The 13,755-nt window shown below is 33.9% G+C and overlaps 1 protein-coding gene across 3 annotated transcripts in view; it reads right to left on the reverse strand.

The window, feature by feature from the left end:
• Positions 1-13,755, reverse strand: part of LOC102686563 (cAMP-regulated phosphoprotein, 21) — a 162,197-nt gene that overhangs the window by 146,752 nt on the left and 1,690 nt on the right. The gene's annotated exons all lie outside the window — the stretch shown is intronic.

Genomic DNA, 13,755 nt, shown 5'->3' on the forward strand with positions numbered 1-13,755 from the left:
AGTGAGGTACAATGTTGTCATTTTCAGTCTGAGGCTCACATCAGGTGATAAGTGCAATCAATAATTTTGTGATAACACTTCATGGGCTTAGGATCCCCACAGCTAAGCAGCTGCCTGGCTGTTCACTCACATTACTTACAAGCTATGCTCAGTATGCCAGACAATTATAAAATCTTCCTTTGAACTATTTGTGAATTGTAACTGGAGCTCAATCTTACCTTTCCTGTTGTTTAGGTCATGCAAGATAATAGAAAATGCACCTTTAAAGCCCTCATAGAAGGCTTTAAAGGTGCATTTTCTATTATCTTGCATGACCTAAACAAATGGCTACAAATAAGCTACCAGGAAGTTTAAAAAATAATATTTAATGTACTAAATATTTAAAGTCTAAATGTCCTGCTGATGAATAGGTTTCATATTCAAATTGTATGATACTTTTAAAAAACTGCTTCTAATCAAGATCTGGAATTTTCAGATCTCTTAAGCTTACTTTTTTCATATGCTCCAAAAGCACATAGTGTTATGATTCTTATGTTTGTAACTGTAATACAACTAAAAGTAGTTCTCTTATGGAAGTGCAATATCCTTTTTTTTACATAATTATAATAAGCAATCAATCTAGATCATATAGAAACATTTGTTCTTTTTTAAAAGTTTTCATAAACCAGCAAACATAATTTCTATAGGAGATACATGTATCCTCTAACCATACAATGACTGCATTGGTAAGCAAGCCCAGATAGTCTCTCCCATGACACTCAGAGGAAATTCATACTGAATTGCCATCAGAAAGGCTAACCAGAAAGAAACAAGACAATGTGAGCCAAGCTCACAGTAATGTGTAGCATGCTGTAACCAACAAGCAATTGACTGAAGCTGCCAACAATTTCAAGAAAATTGGTAAAACAGAAATAAATAAATAACTTGTACTAAGAGCTAAAAAATATTTTTGCCAATTAGTTTGATTTTTAATTCTAATGAGTTCAGGAGTTTGTGAAGCCAAAATTCACTTTATGCTTAATATTTAAGTAAATATGGATTTATGAGTTCTAAATAACTAAATAACACAAATATAAACAAAATAATAACACCTTGCAAAAAATGACAGTGTAGTCGGATGATTAAAATTGCTTTGACTCTTTATGTATTCCCAGATATTTTGCGGTCATATTCCAGAAGGTTATCCGCCAATGGGAAATAATGCAGTCAAAAATAAATGAGATGCACTGCAAGCAGGGAGGACTAAAAGCTTTATTGGCAGAGGAAAGCAACTGCAGTATTAAAGAACATTTAATTTTACCCAGTTTTTGGCTCAAATCTCCTTGAAGGTTCTGCTATAACTTGTTGTCTCCATGGCCACTGTAGCAGAACAGCATTTTTTATATACTCACATGCTCTAAAGTTTTCCACTATTTGTAGTGCCCAGTATATGTTTTATCTATGTATGCTTGTTAAATGAAATCCCCATGATCTACAGTGTCTTGCAAAAGTATTCACCCCCGTTTCACATTTTTTTGTGTTACAGCATGGATCCATGATGTATTTAACTGAGAATTTTTGCCACACATCATAATGTCAAAGTGAAAAAAAAAATCCAAACAACTTACTTAATTAAAAATAGTATTCACACCCTTGCTTTGACACACCTGATTACCTCTGAAGTAACCAACTCTTTTCTCCAATTCACATAATTACTTGACTGGAGTCCACCTGTGTGCAGCTGAGGTGTTTCACATGATTTCAGAATAAATACACCTGTGTCTGGGAGCTTCCAACTTAGTTCATGCATTTCCAAGGAAACACTACACCATGAAGACCAAGGAACATTCCAAGCAGATCCGAGACAAGGTTCATGAAAAATACCAGTCAGGCCAAAGATATTAGAACATTTCCAAGGCATTGAATATACCTCGAAGCACAGTGAAATTAAAAAGGTGAGAAAATATGGAACAACTGTGAATCTGCCCAGAACTGACCATCCTCCAAAACTGACTCTGAATGAGTCTCCATGTCTCCATGACAGAGATGGGAGAAAATGTGCATGAGATAACAATAGCACGTACAGTACACTTCATAAATCTGGCTTGTACGGAAGAGTGGCAAAAAGAAAGCCTCATATCACATCTCGGCTGGAGTTTGTCCAAAGGCATGCGAGAGACTCAACAGTTTGGAGGGAAATTCTATGGTTTGATGAGACCAAAATTGAACATTATATTTGGCGGAAACCTAACACAGCACATCACACTGAGAGCACCAGCCCTACAGTGAAGCACGGCAATGGCGGCATCATGCTCTGGGGATGCTTCTCTGCGGCATGGACGGGAAAACTCAAAGATGAAAGATAAAATGGATGGAGCTAAGTACAGCAAAATCCTGAAGGAAAACGTGCTGCAATCTGCAAGAGCACTTGGACTTGGAAGACAATTCATCTTCCAACAGGACAATGACCCAAAACTGGTGGGGTAAATACTTATGCATTCAATTATTTTCTGTTTTTATTTTTAATTAATTTAGTAAAATGTCTGGATTTGTTTTCCACTTTGACATTATGGAGTACTTTGTGTTGATGAGTGGCAAAACTTCTCAGTTAAATACATCATGGTTCCATGCTGTAACACAATAAAATGTGAAAAAGTCCCAAGGGGGGTGAATACTTTTACAAGGCACTGTAAATTTTTGTCATGGAAATAATAATAATAATAATTAATAATTGCTTACACTTATATAGTGCTTTTTTCTGGACATTCCGCTCAAAGCGCTTTAGAGGTAATGGGGATCCCCTGCACCACCACCAAGAGTAATGAAGCCAATTCATAGAGGGGGATTATTAGAAGGCCATGATTGGTAAGGGCTACACCTCTACTCTTTTTGAGAAATGCCCTGGGAATTTTAATGACCACAGAGAGTCAGGACCTTGGTTTTACGTCTCATCCGAAGGACGGTGCCTGTTTACAGTATAGTGTCCTTGTCGCTATACTGGGGCATTAGGAACCACATAGACCGCAGGGTCTAGTATTAAAGTGACAAGAATACAACTAAAACACCAAAAACAAGAAAAAAGGTTAGGAATGTTTCCCTATGTTTCACGAAGTAATGGAGGCTCAGTGAATGTGAAGGTAAATGTCATAAAACTGGAACACGTGAGAGACTACACATAACTAGGGTTAGGGTAACAGAAAACATGGAATGTAGAAGTGAAATAAAAACACTGCTCTCAATAGGAGCAGTTATACACTACAGACTGGAAAAAAATGTTTATATGGCCAGTACCAACATCCTGTATGGTTGTGAAGCAATTAACAAAAAAGAAAGAGGGAATAGAAGTATTTGAGATGAAATGCTTGAGGAAACTGTTGCTGATACCCTGGACAGCAAGGAAGACAAACGATCAAGTTGTAACAAGAAGAAACAGTTTTTCTACTTCTACCAGCAGTAAAGAACAGAAAGCTGCAGTATTTCAGTCATGTAGGAAGACATTAAGCCATATTATAAAGAAATATTGTGATGGGAATTGTCAAAAGAAAACTCAAAGCAAAGAAAAGCAACCTGAATGGCAAATGTAACAACGCAGAGGTAAAGTGGTAGACAAAGAAACCTTAAGAAGAAAATAAATCATTAAAATGAGTAAAAATGTTACAGGTGCAGCTGTTAAAATTAACTTTAAATGACCTTTAAAAATACTAATCTTTATCTGTAAAGGGAAAATGATAATTAAAACAGATGGCTATTGTTGTTGATCATTAGCCAGTAGTTCAAAGAGGAAATTAACTAAAACAAAACCTAATTGAATAGACTAAGAGGTAATTTTTACTTGATGGTTTACCTCTCTAGCTCAAGACGCATCTACTCAGTACTTCTGGAAAGATGCCAGGTTCATGTCAGTCTGCTGATATTAAAAGAGTAGTACTCCTGTCTTTTTCTATCAGTGTTATAACTAGTTGGTGGGATCTCCTCTCACATAAATGCAGATTCCGATACTTAGATTAATCATTTTGACTGAAGCAACATTGTTTTTCCCAGGAGCAATATTTCTTTTAGACTCATCAACTCAACAACAGGACACATTTAATCAAAACAGTCTGCAATAAGATAAGCAACAATATGAATAGCTTAAATACAGTAAAAAGTTATTATAAGTTGTAAATAAGTTATAAATTATTAGTGCAATTCGGATGGCACTTTCTCCATTTCATTTTTATGTACAGTACTTGGCTAAATAACACAAAGACAGGTAATACAGGTTCTAGAAAGCTTTGTAACATTTTATTTTTTAACTTGTCCTTCATTTATTTTATATAATTATATAATACTTATTTTAAAAGCTTGATTCCTGATGCAAGACACAATACAAACTACGAAATAAAATCAAAATAAAACATTAGCTTTTGAATGAATGTCAAGGCATCTATCTATCCATTTGCAAAAATAGTACAACAGAGAGATGTGCTGGAGCTTAATCTGGCAGATAACTGGTGTAAGGTAGGTTACACAATACACAGACCATCTTTGGTCTGTAGGTGAACACACAAACTCTCCAAAGAAGGCATTACAGCCCAGAATGAATCCCAGGATAAATATATATATATTTCAAATTTCTCTTGCATATCTAAAAAAATTCTGCTAAGCTGATTAGTATCTGAAAAGAAAGAATTCTTGCAATACGACATTACATCATTACAACATCTTGTACAATATGTATTGTAGAATATACTGTATGGGAAAATACTGGGGAATATATGTTTTCCTGGTTGCCATTATTACTGTCAACCAACCTATCCCTACACTATTCTGATTGAGATATACAGTCACTCTAAGCCTGATGTTTTGGCTACTAATGTTATTTTTAAAATAAATTAGTTATTTATTTAGCTGACACTTTTATTCAATGTGATTTACTGTATATTTGCAAACATTTATACAGCAGGGCATTTTGAAGCAATGAAGGTGAAGTCTCAAGCTCACAAGTGTCAAGTCATCTGACACTTGACACACTACAAGCTACACTGTGCCTTACAAGAGATGTACTGTAGCATTAGCAGGATTAATTCCTCTTGGGAGGAAAACTACTAGTTCACAGGCTCTTACCAAATCATAGTACTCACTTGTTTGCAACAAATCACTTGGTGAGCTTTCTACCTACCTCAGCCAATCCTAGCACACTAAAAACCCATCATATTAGGACTAGGACTTGAATGAGTTACAAGTGAGTGCCTTTCCTGATGAGCACCTCTGAAAAGCTTTAAGAAAAAAAAATATTGAAACAAACCATTTGTAAATGAAAGAAGATCAATTAAACACTGACCCTTGCTATCTGCCTATCAAATTCACTCTCAAAGCAAGGAATGGGGCACTTCATATCAGAAGGAAATATAATGGCCAAGACCCCTCTGGAACTACAATTTCATAATTCATTATTAAAAGGAGGTAAAAAAAATACAACTGTTAGTAGATGGACTGATTCACATTTCTAGACTTAATTGCAGAGTGCCATGAAATCAATGAACCATTATATGCATCAAATGTCATGAAGGATTCTTTAGGCATAATTGGAGGAAAGAAATCATGTTACTGCTGCTCTTGAATATTAATGAACATGAAAAAAGTAAAAAAAGTAAAAGAAAAGGTGGTGGAAAGTAACAAATGAAATGTGTCATCCATTCCGCTTGGGTTACAGTTCTCGCAGATGGCGTTCATTAGTAAAATGTTAATTTTGACATATCTCACAGCATAATCTTCATTACATTGAGTTAAGAATCTTGGAATTAACATAATTTATATCAGCAAGTTGTCAGCACTGCAGTATTGGGGCTGGTGAGAAATCATAAAAAGCAGATCTACTTTCCTTAAATTGTGTAAACGCAATTTAGGGTTATTCCTGAAGCATGCACTTATGTTTAAATGGAAACACTATAGCAGAATGCAGAGCAGTCTGCCACTGGTGACATTGGGTATAATTATATTGAACATGCTATTAGCTGGCAAAGACAAGGCATTCAGGTCTCATTTACTTGTTCTGAAAAACAGTGCTTTACTTTTTTATTCATTGTGGCACTGGAAATTGAGCAATCTGTGTAAGTTAATCTCTTTTAACCTCTCTGAAATCTAAAAAAATTATTTAAAAATGTTTCTGAAGAACAAAGGAGGAACATTTGTTTACAAGCAGCATCACAAAGATCACATTTTAGGTTATAGTGTTTCCAACATTCTAACATGCTTGTTGATTGAACATCCACAACATTAACTTCTCCTATCACTCAATAAGGATTCATGCCCATACATCATACATATTGTTTTTTTCATCCTTTCATTTTTTAACAGATTCTTCAAATTCAGAGATGTGGAGGAGCTGGGCGGTACACCCTGGGCAGTGTGCCAATCTATTACAGGGCAGACAAACAGGCACAGTCACATACTCACACCAAGGCCACTTTTCCCAGAAGCCAATTAACCTATTTGTACAAGTATGTTTTTTGAACTGGGTGAAAACCAGAGCACCCATAGGAATCCCATGCAAACAGGGGGAGAACATATAAACTCCAGATAGCACCTTAGTTCCAGAATTAAACCCAGGGCCCTAATGCTGTGAACACTGCGCCACAAAGAAGCCTCTGTTTTTTCACATGCAGTGCAATCTAAAGCTGTCAAATTGATTCTTAGAATGTGTTAATTCTAAGCTTCTCATGTTAATTAAACATTGTTTAAATAAAACCAATTATCTGCTTATGGTACAAATGGATACTAATATATAGGAGCATCCATTTGTACCATAAGAAGAGGTTAATTATCCGCTAAATAGTAGAAGAAAATAACAGCCAATGTTTTGGCTTTTGAGGCTTCTTCAGGTGTAAAAGCAATAGAAGGCTCAACAGCCAAAATGTCGTGTTTATTCTACTTTTTTAGCATGGAATTAACCGCTACTTGTTCCTTTGCAGCTCGTACACTGATGCAACCTCTTACTCATTCTTCTATACAGTACAACCCACTTAATGATCCCCATGGCAGCTCTTCTTTGGTGCATGTATCTTTACTTAGAAACAACAGCTGCAACTAACTTTATATGATCCTCTGGTAATGACAGTCCCCTGAAGACAGGAGACTCCCTCTACTTCAATATTCAGTAGCTAACTGAGCCATAATGATATATGCCAAAGTACATATCTGCTGTGTATATATGTACATCATAATATTATAAGAAAGATAAAAAATCTATCCACACTACTTTTATTGTGTTATAGATATTAATATTAATAATTAAAAACTAAGTTCCTTTGTTAGAACCCTTGGGAGACAGAACTGTCTTCTAACTGACAAAGTCAGCAGCCATTGACTGCTGTTTCACCCTAATTAGGGTCTTTCAGGGTGGTATAGATAACTTTGACAAGTGAAGTATGTTATGACAAGAACTGAATTACTTTTATATACTGTAGATTGTGCTCAGGAATAAAGATTTGATTATTTAGATAATTAAGAGCACTCAATTCTATAAGTACCTGTAATAAGGTGCTGTATTTGATTTAAAAATAAAAAAATATATTTTTGCTATCACTTTCAAACTTTGCGTCTTTGTGTTAAAATACAGTTTGTGGAAATAAAAAATAGTGTTGTTTGCTCTGAACATAACTGTCAATTTTATGAGTACTCTACTCTTACAATTATATTTAATACTATGATCAAGAACAGACTTCTGAAATAATGATCAAGCACATCATAATAATGCTTGATCATAACATTATAATTACTTGTTATTTTTAAGCAAAGACATTCTAAAATTATTCATTAAGATCATACATAGGATTAAAAATGCCATTCACAACCCTAATATAAAGTTTTACCAAATAAGTGAAGTAATGTAAATCAGTAATGTATGTCCGTAAAACTGAACTCAAGCAGCATAATATTTCCTAATGTTTCTTTTGTACAGTTAGACAAACAGTGTAGTACACATTACGTTGTTAATATGACAGTCATTTGTTTATAAAGATATTTAAAATTAAACCAATTAGCTGAAAGCATTTGAACATAAATCTAAATATACTTACCAAAAAGATCATTTTAAAGTGTCTTGCAAATTCTCAGTTGATGTCACTCTGCTAACTGTACTGTAGTGTGAAAAAAGATTTTCTTAGAACATGCATTCAGGCTAAGCACATCACCCTTGATATACAGTACATCTGCAGCATTATTTTTCCAAAGTTCCATCTGCATAAATAGTAGATCAGTTGGATAATTTTTTATAGCCATGGGACACTTCTCAAGGCAGAATAGTTTTAGGGTGGATAATTTCATACCAGCTGCGTACACAACAACTCAATGCATACTGACCAGAAAATGTCAACCTGGTCTAGACTAAAGGGTCTTAGTGTCAAAATAGTGGGGATACAAAGGGATATAAGGTTTACACAAATGTAACACTGCATCTGCCAAGCTCAATGAAAGTCTGTTCCTTTTGTATGTTTGATCCAAGTCATTCTTTGAAAAGAGATCAGTAGCAGATGCGTTATCAAATAAATTACAGATGTACTTTTTCTCCTGAGGGCAGTTTGCTCTCTGGTATTCAGCCAAGAATGGAAAATATGGGTTTTGCAAAGAACTTTCCTGAAACATAGAAAAGAAAAATTCTAAAGGCCATGCGCAATTGTGTCAGGCAGCAGCCTCTATTTGCCACTGGATGAAAAATGTTATTTTATCAGTTCACTCTGTATGTGAATGGAAACATTTCTGATAGTGGAGAATGAGAAGCCTTTTGTTTAACTGGAGTTAACTATTGAACAGAAATGGCAGTGCCAAAGAGAAAAACTAGCAATCCACATACAGTAGCTCACAGTCAGAAATATTGCTTACTGTTACCTAGAGGTGATATAGTTAGAAGAATAAATGCATTACAATAAATGCACTGTATTTCTTCAGACTTTGCCTTATTGAAACTATTTTCACCTAAGGGTAGCACACCTACTGTATATATATTTACACTGAACGTTATCAATTTTTCATATTGAACAATAACTATTAAAAGTCTCTGGCTTTAACCTGCATGGCTGAAGGGGTAGCACCTGGCACCATGAATGAGATGAATGGACAAATCTCCAACTAAGGAGCAACAAGGGCTTGCTTCAATGGAGTCATAATTGAATCACACAGTGATCACAGAGAAGGTAAGTCAAACTTGTACTGGTAATGATGTGGTGGTATCAGCTGTTTTGCTTTCTTCCTAAACTATCATCACAAACTCCATTCATCACAGAAAACAGAAATCTTTAATCAAAAATGTCCATCTATATTACCCATCATCTACATAATAATTTTATTAAATTAAGGTAGTCAAATCTTAAGTCAGTCTCTCTTATTACAGTGAATGTACAGTAATCAATCAGAAAGTCACAGATATTTACAGTATGTTCTCCCAACACTTTTAAAGTCAATGAATTATCCCCATAAAAAACAGTGAAGACGATTTCAAGAGGTTCTATGATTCTTCACAAACAACAGCAAAACTCTACAATTACATGGTCTATTTCAGAGCTCACGCTGTCAGTCTCCTTTACTGACAATCTCAGTTGGAATGAGACAACAATTGCCAACTACACAATTCAGTAACTTGGAATTTGAAAATAAAATAAAGAAAATAAAAGCAGGTTTTGCACTTCTGAAATGTACTGCTGAGAAAGACTTTCTGGCTGTCTTGTATACCACTTTAAAGTGTAAAGGTTGGCATTGACGATGAAGACAGAGAGTTCTTTCCTTACTACAATATGTGATAATAAATCATTCCACAGTTTTTTTAAACACTTAATAAGTTGTAAACATTAGATTATTGATGAATAGAGAAGGCGGCAAATTCATAAAAAAACTGGAGATCTTAAAAAAAAACTTGTTTATAATATTATACTCTAACGCACTCTATACTATACTATACTCTAATGCACCTGTACTGCTATGGCAAGACTGTAATTTTTCTGTGTTCACATGCATCAGAGATCAGATTGATGACACTGAAAGAGACGTAAGGAACTTATATATATTTTCATGCATTGTACATATATACTGTAAAATAGTGTTTCATTTAGTCATAGAAAGAGTATTTTTACCTCAATAATAAATTATAACCATTTATAGCATGTCTATGATATAAAAACACAGATCTATTAATTTTCTTAACAACACAACTATAATTAATCACCTCTGCGAATAGACCATTATGCTTGATGCAGAATGCACTGAACAGTTCTAGACCTTTTTTGGTTTCTGTTTTATTATTCTCTAACATAAATATATTTTGATAACACTCTTCAAATCAGTATTTATATTGAACAGCACCAGCACAAACAAAAACACAGCTGTATTCCAAGGGATGCACTTGGAACATTAATTCATCATAAAACTACAAAATCAAACTTAAAAAAAACACAAGATCCAATTATAATAATTAAAAATAGTTAATTCCATTATACTTAAAATGCAATAAAATATTTCACTGAGAATCATCACAAATACAGAGTCCCATTTTCTTTATCTTTATTAAGAAAAATTGAGACCTGTCAGGTTTATAAAAGATAAACTATTATACTATTATAAACTAAAAATAAAATGTCATGTGTGTATTAGAAAACACAATTAACACCACATAATTATATACAGCTTAGTAAAAAAAACATAATTTGGATTTTAACAGGCATTGAAAGCAGGCACAAAATGATATATTGCAATCATTACGAGACTCTTTGAGAATTCATACAATTAAGGTTATATTTCTAGTATCCCTTCATACATTCCAATTTAAATACAATATGATACTACAGTAATAATAGCAGTAACTAAAAAATGTAACTTATCAGAACAATATCAGAACACAAAATAATCCAAGTCTTGCAAAGTAAAACCAAGAAATATCCTATGAATATTCTGTGAACATACATACTGTATATTCATGGCATGCTATAGAGCCCATCCTTAGTTAGTCATGTGAAAGAAAAGTATGACTAAACAACTACCTTTTGAATAACCTTTCTGTGTAGTATTACATTATAAAATTTGATTAACACAATCTAAAACAAAATAAAATATTCTTCAGGCTTAACGCATTTATCCTTCGGGAGAACATTTTCTGAATACCATTCAAATGGTACCATTCAAAATTTGTCAGTATATTGTCACACAGTAAAATGCTAAATAAAGAAGCAATTGTGACTTTTGTAAAACTGCTTTCTCACCTTAAGTGAAATTAGAATGGCAGGAGTGCTGCTGGACTGAAAAAATGAATAAAGACATCATGTCTGTTTTTAGAAAGGCAATTAAGCACACCACTATGTATTGTCTTCCATGCAAATTTCATATAAAGTCGCTAATTGCGTCCTTATATGTTGTATGAAGCGAGCAGGTTAGAGAGTAAGATGAACAGATAAACAGTGACAAATATTAATTGAAAAACAGAACAAAAATCAGGAACGGACTGCTCTAAAATAAAGAAGGATAATAGGATTATTATCCCTTAGAGCTTCCCTTAATTTGTGAAAATAATAGGAAAGGACACCCAGTAAATAAGCATACATATTTATACATATATACTGATAAAATGGTCCAGATAGATAGATGTTCATTATTATTCCAGAATTCATTATCTAAGTGCCATTAAAAATAGCAGACACAGAACTGCTGAAGTGAAGCACACCCTTACAATGAAAATTATGCCACAGTTGTCAGGGCAATAAAAATCAACTGAGATTTGAGAGACAAAGCTAAAAGAAGATTAGCAATTTGCAAAGCTAATAGTTCCAGCACAACACACAGTGGCAGGATTTTTACCACCATGGGGGTTTGTTTTAATAAAAAAAAAACACCCAGCAGTTAATTTTAGTGATTGACAAATACCAAGCCAATTTACAGCAGCATCTGTTTTGGACTCCATTCTACCCCACCTGTCTTATTGATGCAGTGCATTTAGAACAGGAAAAAAAAGATGTGCATCAGCAAGTTGAGCAGCATATGGTTACTGTCTTTCAGCTGAAATGTGCTAAAGCCTTTTTATTCATGTCAACAGAAAGTGTCATATATTGAGAATTCCATAGTGCTTATAAGTGTGAAAAAAAGATGCTAAATAATAAACTGCATGTGTTAGAAAAAACATGTTAATCATGTGTATATGGAGGCATGAACTTTTGCTTTATTTAGATTTTTTTTTATTTCAAACAATCAAAAATGGATCATTTCAGTATCATTATGTACACGTTTTTTAATAAAATATTTAATAAAGACCCTGGATCATTGTCTAAACTTTTTCTTCCCTTTTGAGGTAAAGAAATATCCACACGTATAGGCATGAACTGAATGAATGGACAAATTAATATCCAGTGGAAATGTCTATTGTCTGTCTATATTAATATAAAATACATCTTTTTCTGTGTGTTATAAGGGATATGCAGAAAAAAAAATTAAGAAACTGAAAGGGAGGGAATTGACAATAAAATTCACAAAGCCATTTATTTTGAAGTCATATCATAATTTTACACCAATTCCTGTATTGGCAGAAAAGCGTATCCCTTTGGGCATTCAGACCCAACTATAACAGGATTAAGGATGTCACACCTATGGTGTAGGCAATGATCCAGTGACTGGCCACACTCCAGCAGTGCATATTCTGTAGGTGATAGTCAAACATTCTGCTAAGATTACTACACAAGGAATGCAGCAGTAGAAAATACTGTACCTTTTTCAATATAAGGCACAATCTTTAAAAAATGGGAAAAGGGGTCTCATATCTCCAGAGATATTTTCTTATATTCAAAACTTTTCAAGGAAGTACTGCTTTCTTAAATTTAACTGATTTAATCACATGTAAAGTACTATTCCTGGAGAAGATATCAATCCTAATTCCATGTTTTAGTGCTAACGGAACAGTACTGAGAAGACTCTGCACACAGATTCACATTATATAGTCCAGCACAAAAAGCACTTAAACTGATGAAAGGAGTAAACTAAATTGCACAAAGAAAAAAGCATATAAACATATTCTTCCTGTGATAGAATATGAAAATCAGTTAAAAGATTACATTGTACAATTTCACCTACTGATATACAATACACATGTTGATATCTTTTAAAATGGAGTAGATTTCTTTATTATGTAAGCAAACAGCAATTAGAAGCCAAGTCACTATTCTTATATTCTAGGATATCAAATACCGTTACTCATAACATCTAAATGCAGTAGCTCAAGAAGAAAAGCAAGTGACAACAAAATATTTTTATGGACTTTTGAATGAGGCATGCCACCTTAAATAAGGCTTTACAACTTAATTTGGCAAAGTACATACAGTATCAAGGGAAAAGCCCAGTTCGATTCACTATTCTGACAGCAAGATATTACTTTTACTACACAAGACTTCCATGACCAAACTAAATCTTCCACTCCACTGATTACTTTTGATCTTCACAGGTAGCAATTTCTAGTAGTGTGTTAGTGATTTTTATACATCAAACAACTGCCAAAGTCCAACTGGTTTTACCAAAAGGATCTAGCATTTTTAACTTCATAGGATTCCAGCTGCTTTTTTGTATGACTTACAGTATTGGATTGCTGATTTCAGTCTAAATTGTTACTGACTAGTCCACAGCATGTGAAAAAGATAAAATGTATTTTAAAAAATGCTGGGTTATTTCTTTTTAATATTTGCCATGGTCAGCTACCATTTCTTAATGGACAAACCCTCCCCCTCTCACAGTGGTTGGCAATACACATTTCCCCTGGTATTTCAAACAGTG

This window comes from Lepisosteus oculatus, chromosome 10, assembly GCF_040954835.1.
Source record: "Lepisosteus oculatus isolate fLepOcu1 chromosome 10, fLepOcu1.hap2, whole genome shotgun sequence".
NCBI classification, from domain to species: domain Eukaryota; kingdom Metazoa; phylum Chordata; class Actinopteri; order Semionotiformes; family Lepisosteidae; genus Lepisosteus; species Lepisosteus oculatus.